This window comes from Suncus etruscus, chromosome 5 (assembly GCF_024139225.1).
Source record: "Suncus etruscus isolate mSunEtr1 chromosome 5, mSunEtr1.pri.cur, whole genome shotgun sequence".
NCBI classification, from domain to species: domain Eukaryota; kingdom Metazoa; phylum Chordata; class Mammalia; order Eulipotyphla; family Soricidae; genus Suncus; species Suncus etruscus.
In genome coordinates this window covers 42,569,735-42,581,542 of record NC_064852.1, presented here as the reverse complement: position 1 = coordinate 42,581,542, position 11,808 = coordinate 42,569,735, and the positions used below count along the sequence as shown (strand labels likewise).

General features: G+C 36.7%; 1 non-coding gene across 1 annotated transcript; it reads right to left on the bottom strand.

The window, feature by feature from the left end:
- Positions 1–685: 685 nt before the first annotated feature.
- On the bottom strand, positions 686–818 carry LOC126010143 (small nucleolar RNA SNORA51). The gene has a single exon (XR_007496277.1). It is a non-coding gene; the product is annotated as a small nucleolar RNA SNORA51 (small nucleolar RNA).
- Positions 819–11,808: the final 10,990 nt, after the last annotated feature.

Below are 11,808 nucleotides of genomic sequence, written 5' to 3'. Positions count from 1 at the left end.
TTCCCACCAACAGTTTGACCTCCCTCTGTAACTGTTTCCAGAATGTATCTCATACTTGACAGCCCCCTTGACTGCTCAGTGGCAGTTGTTGTAATCAGTCTATTGTAATTAGTGATTTGTTTTTTTGCACAGATCCTAGAGATGGAGTGTTTTCTCATTTTATTTCACCCTTAGGTAATGATGAAGGGCAATCTGCCCTTAGATCAAGTTGTTGCTGTTTCCTCATCATCAGGGTGTCATATAAACCTACCCTGGTGCAAGTTGGTGCTGGATTGGTATTAGGGATTCCCCCAGGGAAATTTGATTCCTGGTACTGGTGCAGGAAACTGTACCAGTTCTAAGGTTGGGATATGTGGTTCAGGATTGGAAGTCAATGTTTGATCACATGAGGTCTAAGTTGAGTTCCCTGAACATGACAAATGTTCAGTGTGGAAGGAGCCCCTGTATTATAAAATTTATGGGTTTCTTTCCCTAATATATAAAAAATTGTTTCTATACATAAGATTTCTACATTTTAGTATGTCTAAGCAAAAAAAAAAAAAGCAAAAGTATAATGCCATATTATATTATTGGTGCATTTCGGGGTAAAAATGACAAGCTATACAATCTCTGTGCCCTGCGTTTAGACCTAAGCTTTTATCCCAAGCAAGACTTTTCTACTAGAATTTCTTTTTTTTTTTTTTTTTTTGGTCCCCCAATTCACAATACATACCCGGCAAGGGGCCTGTGTTGAGGTGTATATGGGGTGCCTTTACTGTACCTCCTCTTTCTATACAGCCAGTGTAAAGAACACAGCCTGTGGTAAGATTTGGGAGGCCTTATCTTATCTTTTATTTATTTTATTTTTTTTTTCTTCAGAGCAAACTAAAGTTGTTTTTTTTTAAGTAAGAATTCATTTAAAGGACAAAATTGATTAACATAATGAGGTAAACTAATATAACATAATATAGTGACATAACATAACATATAATATAATTAATATAATAATAATACATGTAAGTCAAAGAAAATTTCTGATTAAAAACACAATTTTTTTTTCATAATGGCTTACATATCTTTCACTGTAGTATTTTGGGTACATATTCACATTGAATCAGGGGAATACCCATCACCTAATATGTCCTCTTCTCAATCAAAAATCAAATATGCTGAAAATAGGCAGAGTCCTGTCTAGAGGCTTCCAACCTCAGTTTGAGAGAGGATGTGAAAAAAGTAATTAAAATACCACAACAATACACAAAAAAAAAATATCGAATTAAATAACCGATAAGCACCACAGCAATAAAGACAGGCACCACACAATAATCTCGGTTCTGAAATCAAATCATACTCAAGTGCAAAAAAGAAAGAGAAAGACAAAACAAAATAAAATAAAATAATATTGGAGACATCAACCGTAATCTCCACACCAAAATAAAGACGTCAAAAAAATAGATCATTTATTCTCCTCTTGCTGCTTTCGTGGTATGTGGAAGACTTCTACTTTATCTTGGATGGTAAAATCAGACCTGTTTCTAAAGATCTTGGTGGCTGTGCAGATCAGGGAATGGAGTTTATGAAGTCTTTCTTTGTGGTTCTAGCAGTTATGCTTCTTCAATGTCATTTTTTTGTTTTTTATATGTTCTATGTCATTTTTTTGTTTTTTATGTGTTCTAGGTGTTTCAGAATAGTGCTACCATTCTGTGTTTTTCTTTTGTCTTCTGACTTACTTCGTTTAACATAACATGATCTAGGTCCATCCACGTTGCTGCAAAGTCTGTGATTGTATCATTTCTAACTGCCATGTAATATTCCATTGTATATATGTACCACATCTTAATGATCCATTCATCTGTTGTTGGACATCGAGGTTGGTTCCAAGATTTGGCTATTATACTGAGTGCTGCAATAAATAGTGGGGTGCATACGTATTTTGGAATGAATGTCCTTCCATCTTGGGGATATATGCCTAGGAGAGCAATTGCTGGGTCAAATGGCAGCTCAATTCTAAGTTCTTTGAGCACTCTCCAGACTTTTCTCCATAGATGTTGGACCAAGGGGCATTCCCACCAGCAATGAATGAGAGTTCCTTTCATACCACATCCTCTCCAACAAAGGTTGTTCCCATTATTTTTGATGTGAGCCAACCTCACTGGTGTGAGGTGGTATCTCATTGTTGTCTTGATTTGGATCTCCCTGATGATGAGCGAAGGTGAGCATGTTTTCATGTGTTTGTTGGCCATCCTTCTCTCTTCCTCAGAGAAATGTCTATTCATTTCGTCTCCCCATTTTTTTATGGCTTCGTTTGGTTTTGAAGGGCTCAGGTTTCTGAGCGTTTTGTATGTTCTAGATATCAGCCCTTTATCTGATATATCAAGTGAAAAGATTTTTTCCCATTCTGTTAGCTGTCTTCTTGCATTAAGTAGGGTTTCTTTTGCCATGCAGAAGCTTTTTAGTTTGATATAGTCCCATTTGTTTATAGTTGATGCTAACGTTTTTGCCATTGGTGCTCCATTCTCAAAGACCCTTTTGATATAAAGGTCTTCGAGTGTTCTGCCTATTTTATTCTCGATAAACTTTATAGATTCAGGTCTGATTTCCAGATCTTTGATCCATTTTGAGTTGACTTTTGTATAAGGAGTGAGATATGGGTCGATTTTCACTTTCGTGCATATGAGTTTCCAGTTGTACCAACACCATTTGTTGAATAGGCTTTCTTTGTTCCATTTCATATTCTTGCCTCTTTTATCAAATATTAGTTGGCTATATATCTGGGAGTTTATGTCTGGGAATTCTGTTCTAATCCACTGGTCTGAGGTCCTGTCTCTGTTCCAGTACCATGCTGTTTTTATTACTATGGCTTTATATTATAGTTTCAAGTTAGGTAAGGAGATACCTCCCAACTTCTCATTTTTCAGAATGTGTTTAGCTATCCTGGGTCTTTTATGGTTCCAAATGAATTTTATAATTGATTGTTCTATTTCTTTAAAGAATTGTGTCTGGATTTGGATAGGGATTGCATTAAATCTATATAGCAGTTTGGGTAAAATAGTCATTTTGACTAAGTTAATTCTACCTATCCATGAGGATGGGATGTTCTTCCATTTCTTTAGATCGTCTTCAATTTCTTTCTGAAGTGTTTTGAAGTTTCCCTGGTATAGATCTTTCACTTCTCTTGTAAGGTTGATTCCTAGGTATTTGATATTTTTTGATACTATCTTAAATGGAATTGTATTTTTAATCTCTCTCTCCTCAACTTCATTGTTTGTATATAAAAACGCTACTGTCTTTTGTGTATTGACTTTGTATCCAGCCACTTTACTGTATTGGTTGATTGTTTCTAGGAGTTTTTCTGTGGATTCTTTAGGGTTTTTGATGTATATCATCATATCATCAGCAAATAGAGCTAGCTTGTGTTCCTCTTTCCCTACTTGAATTCCTTTGATTCCCTTCTCTTGTCGGATTGCTATTGCTAGGACTTCTAAGGTTATATTGAATAAGAGTGGAGAGAGTGGACAGCCTTGCCTAGTTCCTGACCTTAGTGGGAATGCTTCTAGCTTCTCGCCATTAAGTATAATGTTGGCTGTAGGCTTTTCATAAATAGCTGTAACTATCTTAAGGAAGGTGCCTTCTAACCCTATTTTGCTGAGTGTCTTTAACATGAACGGATGTTGGATTTTGTCAAATGCCTTCTCTGCATCGATTGATATGATCATGTGGTTTTTGTCCTTCATGTTGTTGATGTGGTGTATAATGTTGATTGATTTGTGTATGTTGAACCAACCTTGCATTCCTGGGATGAATCCCACTTGATCGTGATGTATGATCTTTTTGATGAGGTGTTGGATTCGGTTTGCTAAGATTTTGTTAAGTATCTTTGCATCAATGTTCATTAGTGAGATTGGTCTGTAGTTTTCTTTTTTGGTGGTGTCTTTGCCTTCTTTAGGAATGAGTGTGATATTAGCCTCATAAAAGGAGTTGGGGAAGATTCCTGTTTTTTCTATGGTTTTGAAAAGCCTATGGAACAGTGGTCATAAGTCTTCTTGAAATGTTTGATAGAATTCACCTGTAAATCCATCTGGGCCTGGGCATTTGTTCTTAGGGAGTCTTTTAATTATGTCTTCAATTTCCTCTGAAGTGATTGGACTGTTTAGAGTTTCTAGGTCTTCCTTTTCCAGTCTTGAAAGAGGGTGTTTGTCCAAGAATCTGTCGATTTCTGGTGGGTTCTCTAGCCTAGTTGAATATAGTTGTTCATAATATGATCTCATGATATGTTGTATTTCTTGGGGTTCTGTTGTAATCTCTCCCCTTTCATTCGTGATCCTAGTGATTTGGGTGTTTTCCCTCTTTTTTTTGGTAAGTTTTGCCAATGGTTTGTCTATCTTATTTATTTTTTCGAAAAACCAACTCCTGGTCTCATTGTTTTTTTGTATTGTTTTCTTAGTCTCTATGTTGTTTATTTCTGCTCTGGTTTTTATGATTTCTTGCCTTCTGGTTGTGGTTGGATTTCTCTGTTGCTGTTGTTCCAATTCTTTGAGGTGATCTTTTAAACTGTTGGTTTTGTTATTTTCCTGTTTCTTGACATAGGCCTGTAATGCTATGAGTTTCCCCCTAAGTACTGCTTTTGCTGTATCCCATAAATTCTGACATGTTGTCTCTTCATTGTCATTCGTCTCAAGGAATCTTTTTATTTCCTCCTTGAGTTGTTCTTTGATCCAGCTGTTGTTAAGCAGTATGTTATTCAATCTCCAGGTATTAGTTTTCCTCCATTGCTTCTTCTTGACATCAATTATAAGCTCTGTTGCATAGTGATCTGAAAGGGTACTTCTAATGATCCTTACCTTTGTGGTCTTATATAGGTTGGCTTTGTATCCTAAGACATGATCTATTCTGGAGAAGGTTCCATGTGGGTTTGAGAAGAATGTGTATTCTACTTTCTGGGGATGGAGGGCTCTATATAAGTCTATTAGTCCTAATTTTTCTAATTTTTCATTTAGAGCTCTTATTTCTTTACTATTTTTCTGTTTGGAGGATCTGTCCAGTGGTGATAGTGGAATATTGAGGTCCCCTACTATTATCACAATTCCCTTCATGTGTTTCTCCAGGCTTGTCAGTAGTTGCCTCACATATTTTGGTGATTTTACATTAGGTGCATAGATATTGACCAGGTTTAGCACTTCTTGATCTAATGTTCCCCTGATCAGTAAGTAGTGCCCCTCTTTGTCTCTGATCACTTTCTTGAGGTTGAATACAATTTGGTCTGATATAAGAATGGCTGTCCCTGCTCTTTTTTGTTTTCCATTGGCCTGAATAATTACTTTCCATCCTTTAATTCTAAGCCTGTGCTTATCCTGTAACTGTAGGTGTGTTTCTTGCAGATAGCAGAAGTCCGGTTTATTTTTCCTAACCCAGTTCTCTACTATGTGTCTTTTAATTGGAGAGTTTAGTCCATTAACATTTAGGGAAATTATTGATAAAGAGGACTGTTGTGCAGTTGTATTGTGTGGCGTGGTTGTTGTTACAATCGGGGGTTTGGATTGTGTAATTCGTCTCTGAGCAAGTCGCTTAGGATCGGCTTAGTTTGCACAAATAGTTCAAGTTCGTTCATATTTGTGAATGTTTTTAGTCTGCCCTCCCATATGAATTATAGTTTTGCTGGGTATTGGACCCTGGGTTGGAAATTTCTTTCACTCAGTCGTTTAAATACGTCATTCCACTGTCTTCTTGCTTGAATTATTTCAAATGGGAGATCTGGTTTGATTCTTATGTCCTTTCCTTTGTACTTGAGGTTTTTTTCCTCCCTTATTGCTTTCAGGAGTTCCTCTTTCTCTTTGTTTTTCGCCATTTGGATTATTATGTGTCTTGGTGTGGGTTTATTAGGGTCTATTTTATTAGGGACTCTCTTGACTTCTTGGATTTGTCCTGAAGTGTCTTTCTAGAGGGTGGGAAAGTTCTCTGTTATTATCTCCCTGACTACTTGTTCTTCCCCCTTCCCTATTTCTTCCCCTTCTGGTATACCCACAATTCTTAGATTGTTTCTTTTGTCCTTGTTCATTAGATATTGGATTTTTCCTTCCAGTGCTTTGCCTTTTATTTCTTTGTTGGTTTCTTGATCATTTTTATATTGCAGTTTTCCTTCGAGTTCATCGATGTGCTTCTCCAACTCTGTGGTTCTACTCGTAAGGCTTGTTATTTTATCTTTTAAATCCTTCACTTCTTTTTGTATGGAATCTCTCATGTTCTTTTACATTTCTTCTTTAATTTGGCTGAGTCGTTCGTCCATGAATTTCTTATACTCGGTTGCTAGGGTTTTTTTCATTCCGTTTAGTAATTCTTGCATTTCCTTCCTCATGGCCGCTTTTAGGTCTTCTTCCCATGGATCTGTGCGTTTTGGTGGACTTGGAAACTTGATAGGGCTTGTCATGTTGTCTCCAGTTATAAGGGATCTCCTTGATTTACGCATAATTCTTTGTATTTATTGGTATGTTTTGGAGTACTATGGCTTCTAATTTCGGCCTGCTTTGGTCTCCTTCCTGAAGGTTTTTCTAGAGGAGCCTGTTGGGTGAGTTTGTTGAACCTAGCCCTTTCTCCTCCCCTTTGCTCCCTAGAGTTCAACCTTCCTGCAGTGGGTTTTGTCCCCTTTCTGCTCCTTATTTCTGTCAGTGGTGCAATTCCACTCCTGGCCACAATGGTTACTGGCGCAGTTGAGCCTAGCACTCAATCCACCCTCCTTTCTCTTGGATTCAATGGAGCTCCGCCCCCTCCAATCCTCCCTTGAAGGAGTTCCCTCAGTTCGACTCTGCAGGCTCTGTCTACGCCCTTGGGAAGTCCCTGGTCCGCTCCAGGGTCCAGGGGGGTGGACTGCTCTAGGTCACCTGCGAATCTAGATGGTTGGCCCTATCTCCTCGTCTATTCCGGTCGCTCAACTTGTCTTTGTAGGTGCCACCCTGGGGGGAGGGGCCGGCCCAAACGCCAAGCAGAAGGACAGAAACTCACTCACGCCTCCCCAGCCTGCACTCAGGAGTCTCTAGGGGGAGGGGCTGGCCCAAACGCCGAGCAAAAGGAGAGAAATTCACTCACGCCTCCCCAGCCGGCACTCAGGAGTCTCTGGGGGGAGTGGCAGGCCCAAACCCCGAGCAAAAGGAATTTCTTACTAAGAAGACCAAAGACAAGCAAAATAAAAGGGTGGTGGTGGAAAAGGCTACCTCTACATTTGGAAATAAACACACTAAGAGTTATAACTTTTAAGTTATAAACAAAGAAAATATAGATATCAGCATTTTTATATTTTGAGATAGTCTTATCTGTGTGAATTGATATGAATCGATCATGTCATTTTTACCTTTCCTTTAGTTGATGTGGTGAATGACGTTGATTGATTTGCATATGTTTAACCGTCCTGGAATCCCTGGGATGAAACCCACTAGGTCATGGGATATAATCTTTTTGATGTGTTGTTGAATTTGGTTTGCTAAAATGTTAAGGATTTTGCATCTATGTTTATTATTAAGATTAGTCTGTAGTTTTCTATCTTGGTGGTTTCTTTGTCAACTTTGAGAATGAATGTGATATTTGTGTGATATTAGCTTCATAAAAGGAATTAGAGAGGATTCTTGATTTTTCTTGTTTTGGAAGAGCTTGAGAATCAATGTTAGTAATTCTTCTCTGAATGTTTGATAGAATTCATTCGCAAAACCATCTGGTCCTGGAAATTTAGTCTTGGGGAGTTTAAGTACTGTTTAAATTCTTAGATGTGATTAGCCTCTTTAGAATTCTACCTTCTCCTTATTAAGTCTCAGGAGATAATATTTTTCAGGAATCTGTCTATTTCTTCATTGTTCTCTAACTTAACTGAGTACAGTTCTTTCATGTGATTGTTTATGTGTGGAATTCTACTGTTATGGCTTGCTAGAATGATTTTTTTTTTCTCCTAGTTTGAATTGTATGGATTCTCTCATCTTCTTATAGAGTTCTTTGAGTTGGTTGAAATTTTCATCTATGGATTTCTTAATTTAGTGATTCTTTGCTAAGACGTTAAACACTGATTTTTAGCTCTTTATCTTTAGGCTTTTTGTGCTTTGGAAGGCTCGGAAATTTTCTAGGATTTCTCTTCATATCCCCACTGCTGGTGTCTTCCTTGATTTTCTCATTGTTCTTTGTATTGAGTGGGTTGGAGTTCTGGAGTTTCAAGGTGTTTTAAAAAAGTGGTCTGTTTAATTGTGTAAGAGGTGGTAGGAGGTATATCAGCCTTTCTGTCCTAAGTGGGCTTCAGGCATTTGTAATGACAGCTGCGAAGTCCAGAAGTGGAATGATGTGGGCGGGGTCATTTTACTACCTGAATTTACGGTGTGACCTTATGGTCCCTGCCCAGCAAAACCACATAACTAGGGTCCCCCCAAATTGGGTTGGGGGAGTTGGGCTGTTCTTGCCTGTCTTTCTGTACTGAGTGGCCTTGGGCTTTTGTGATTGCGACTGGGAAGCCTATTTATTTATTTTTAGTCAAATCACTGAGATAGTTAAAATTTTCATAGTTGATCCAACATGCAATATTTTAATGCTAATTCCTTCACCAGTGTTTATTTCCAGCCACAGTTTCCCCAGCTATAACCTGCCATCTTCTGCCAACACTACTCCCAGCATTCTCTATGATAGACACATTTCTCTCTTTTCCTTGTTTTCCTTTTAGGTACTGTGAAAAAGGGCATTTTTCTTGTGTGACTGGACAGTGACCATGCAGGTTTCTTTGATAGATGAACATTTATAATGTGGAAAGTTCTCACATTTCAGACTAAAGAGTGAGCAATGATGGAAAATAATCTATGTGTAGACTGGTCAAGAGAAATCAGATGCAAATCTTCACAATAAGAGTTAGATTAGAGTGCTTAAATAAAAATAAATCTATTATATGTGAATAAATGAATATGTACCTATTCTGTTATTTATCAATTTGCTTTAGAAAAATGTTTAGTAAACTTTAGCCTTTTAGTTCTCATATAAACTCTCTCATGAAAACTTATCTAAGAGGCAATGGTGATATTCTAAGCCCTTAATATTACTTTGACTCTTTCATTTGTGTGTGTGTGTGTGTGTGTGGTTTCAGGTTAAAGCTATTTGTCTCTGGACATTTTTCCCACCCAATTCCCCAATTACCTGCAATCATTCTTTTTTGACATTTTTTCTTTGTTTCTACTCTTTTAATACAACATTCAATATATATTGCTCTATTGAGTATACATTATTATTTGGTCATTTTATTTTGAAAATGTAATCAAATTTTTCTTTGTCTCATCTGTATATATAAATATAATTTTAAAAAATTTACTATTAACTTTGAGTAACTTTCTTTTTTTAAGGCTTATTGAAGTATTCTTAAAGAAAGAAAACAGTGCTCCAGTGCACATGTGATAATTTGATAAAAATAATATTGTGAAAGAATTTCTTTCTTCGAGTTAACACATATCTCACTTTGCATATTTACCTTTGTTTATGTGTAAGGGAATCTTTAACTTTTAGTTTAAGTAAATTTCAGCTATACAAAAGTGTCGCAACTTTTTCACCATGCCTTATATATTTTCAGATTTAGCTAATATTATACCTGAAATTCTATACCTTTATATAAACATGTTCTGGTTTTCTCTGAACACTACTTTCCTACTATACTTAATTACTAATTACTTAATTACTACAGGTTTCTACTTTTGTTTATTTAAATTACTTTGCTATATTTTGTGAACAAATGATATCATACAATTCCTGTATCTCTTTGAATAAATTATTGCCTTAGCATAATATCTTAAATGTGCATCCATGTGCTGTAGATGACAGAATTTTATTCTTTTAAAAGGATTAATACATTTTTACACATGTATTCAATATAAATGCCATAATAATTCTTCCATTGAGCATAAGCTTTGTAAAATAAATATTGCTTTCCATTATAAAAACTGCTGCTATGAACATGATGGTTTGTTGGTTCATATAATATTTTATTTTGCCACACCTGGCAGCACTCAAGAGTTAATCCTGGCTCTGCATTCAGAAATGACTCCTTACAGACTTGGGGGACCATATGGGATGGTGGAAATCAAACTCAAGCTGGCTGCAAACACTCTTTCCACTGTGTTATTGCTTTCCCCAGATTGATATCATTTTATTTCATTGGTACATGTATGCAGGAATACATATACACTGGGATAAAAATGGGATAAATTGGTATTATAGTATTATAATTCTATATAAATTGTATATAAAATATATATAAAAGTATATAATTGTATATAAATTGTATATAAAATATATATAAAAGTATATAAATTGGTATTATAGTAGTCCTAATTATTTTTAAAAAAGAATTTTTTTGTGATTGTCTTTAATGACTATGGAGGTTTGTATTACTAAAATCAACATATCAGTATTCCCTCTGAAAAAGGAGAAAGTAGTTAGGGAAGGTTCCTCATGATAATGAAGACTTGAGATACAATAAATGTTCTTGGGACATAATAAAACCAAGAGATGGGATTTGAAAAAGATACTTTTGTCACTAATCCTAAGACTACCAGCATGTCCCTTGTTGTTACTGGAACTAAGGCCTCATAAAAGAAGCTCCAGAAAGAACAAAAGCCAGAAAAAAAGGTCCAAGAAGATTAGGTCTTTACAATAGCAACCACCCTAGCAATAGATGTGTACTTTAGTAGAAAGCGACAAGTGGCAGGTTGGAAGAAATCCTATATAAGCCTACTTGGTTCAAAAGAGGTGATTACCTGTGCTCCCTGGACTCCTGTGTCCAGTGCTGTGAACATGTGTGTTATGAATCCATGCACATGGAATCAATACTCACACATTGCCTGCAGCTCCCCTCTTGCAATGTGTCCTTTCATAATTTAACTCTGGGATATATACTAGGGCTCTCTTCACCTTTGGAGTAGCTTATGCTCTCTTGGTAGTATATTACTCTCACTCACTCTCTCTCTCTCCCTCTCTCCTCTTTTCTTCCCTCTTTCTAGAACCCCTTCTGAACTTCTAAATAAAAACCTGCTTTTACTTCAGTACTCATCTCTTAAATTTCTTCTCCAAGAAAAAAAATGATTACTCAAGAGGCTTGGGTAATGTCTAAGACTGACTTTCCTTGTGGGGAAAGGAGCAATTTCCATGTCTAGCCAGAATCCATGGATCCCAAAAAATCTAGTGGTAGAAACTCACTCCTGCACCTGGCAAACTAGAGTGGACATCAGGTAAATCTTGGGTATTTTGTGGGGCTGGTGGGACTTTAGGTACCTCCCGTGCAGGGAGGGTCCATCACAGACTTTATCAGTCATATATATGTATATATATATATATATATATATATATATATATATATATATATACACACACATATATATTGCTTTTGGGGCCACACCCAGTGATGCTCAGGGGTTACTCCTGGTTACTCCTGGTTACTTCTGGCTATGCCCTCAGAAATCACTCCTGGCTTGTGGGACCATATGAGAAGCCAGGGGATCGAACCGCGGTCAGTCCTAGGTTAGCACCCTACTGCTTGTGCCACTGCTCTGGCCCCAGTTTTAGATCTTCACATTGTTTCCATATTGTTTTAGTTGAAATACTTATCAGTGATTATACCCTTTTAAACTGAAGATCTTTTAAACATCCGAATGACTGAAATTCATGATGTTAGGTATCACTGTCAGAAAAGCTGATAAACACAAACAACAGAGTCTTTGAAACCATATGCACCATAAGTGGTGCCACTGAGTATTGAATTTTTACTTTAATAAATGCCATATCAAAACTCAACAACACTAACTGACCCTTTTTGATTTTATGATACAT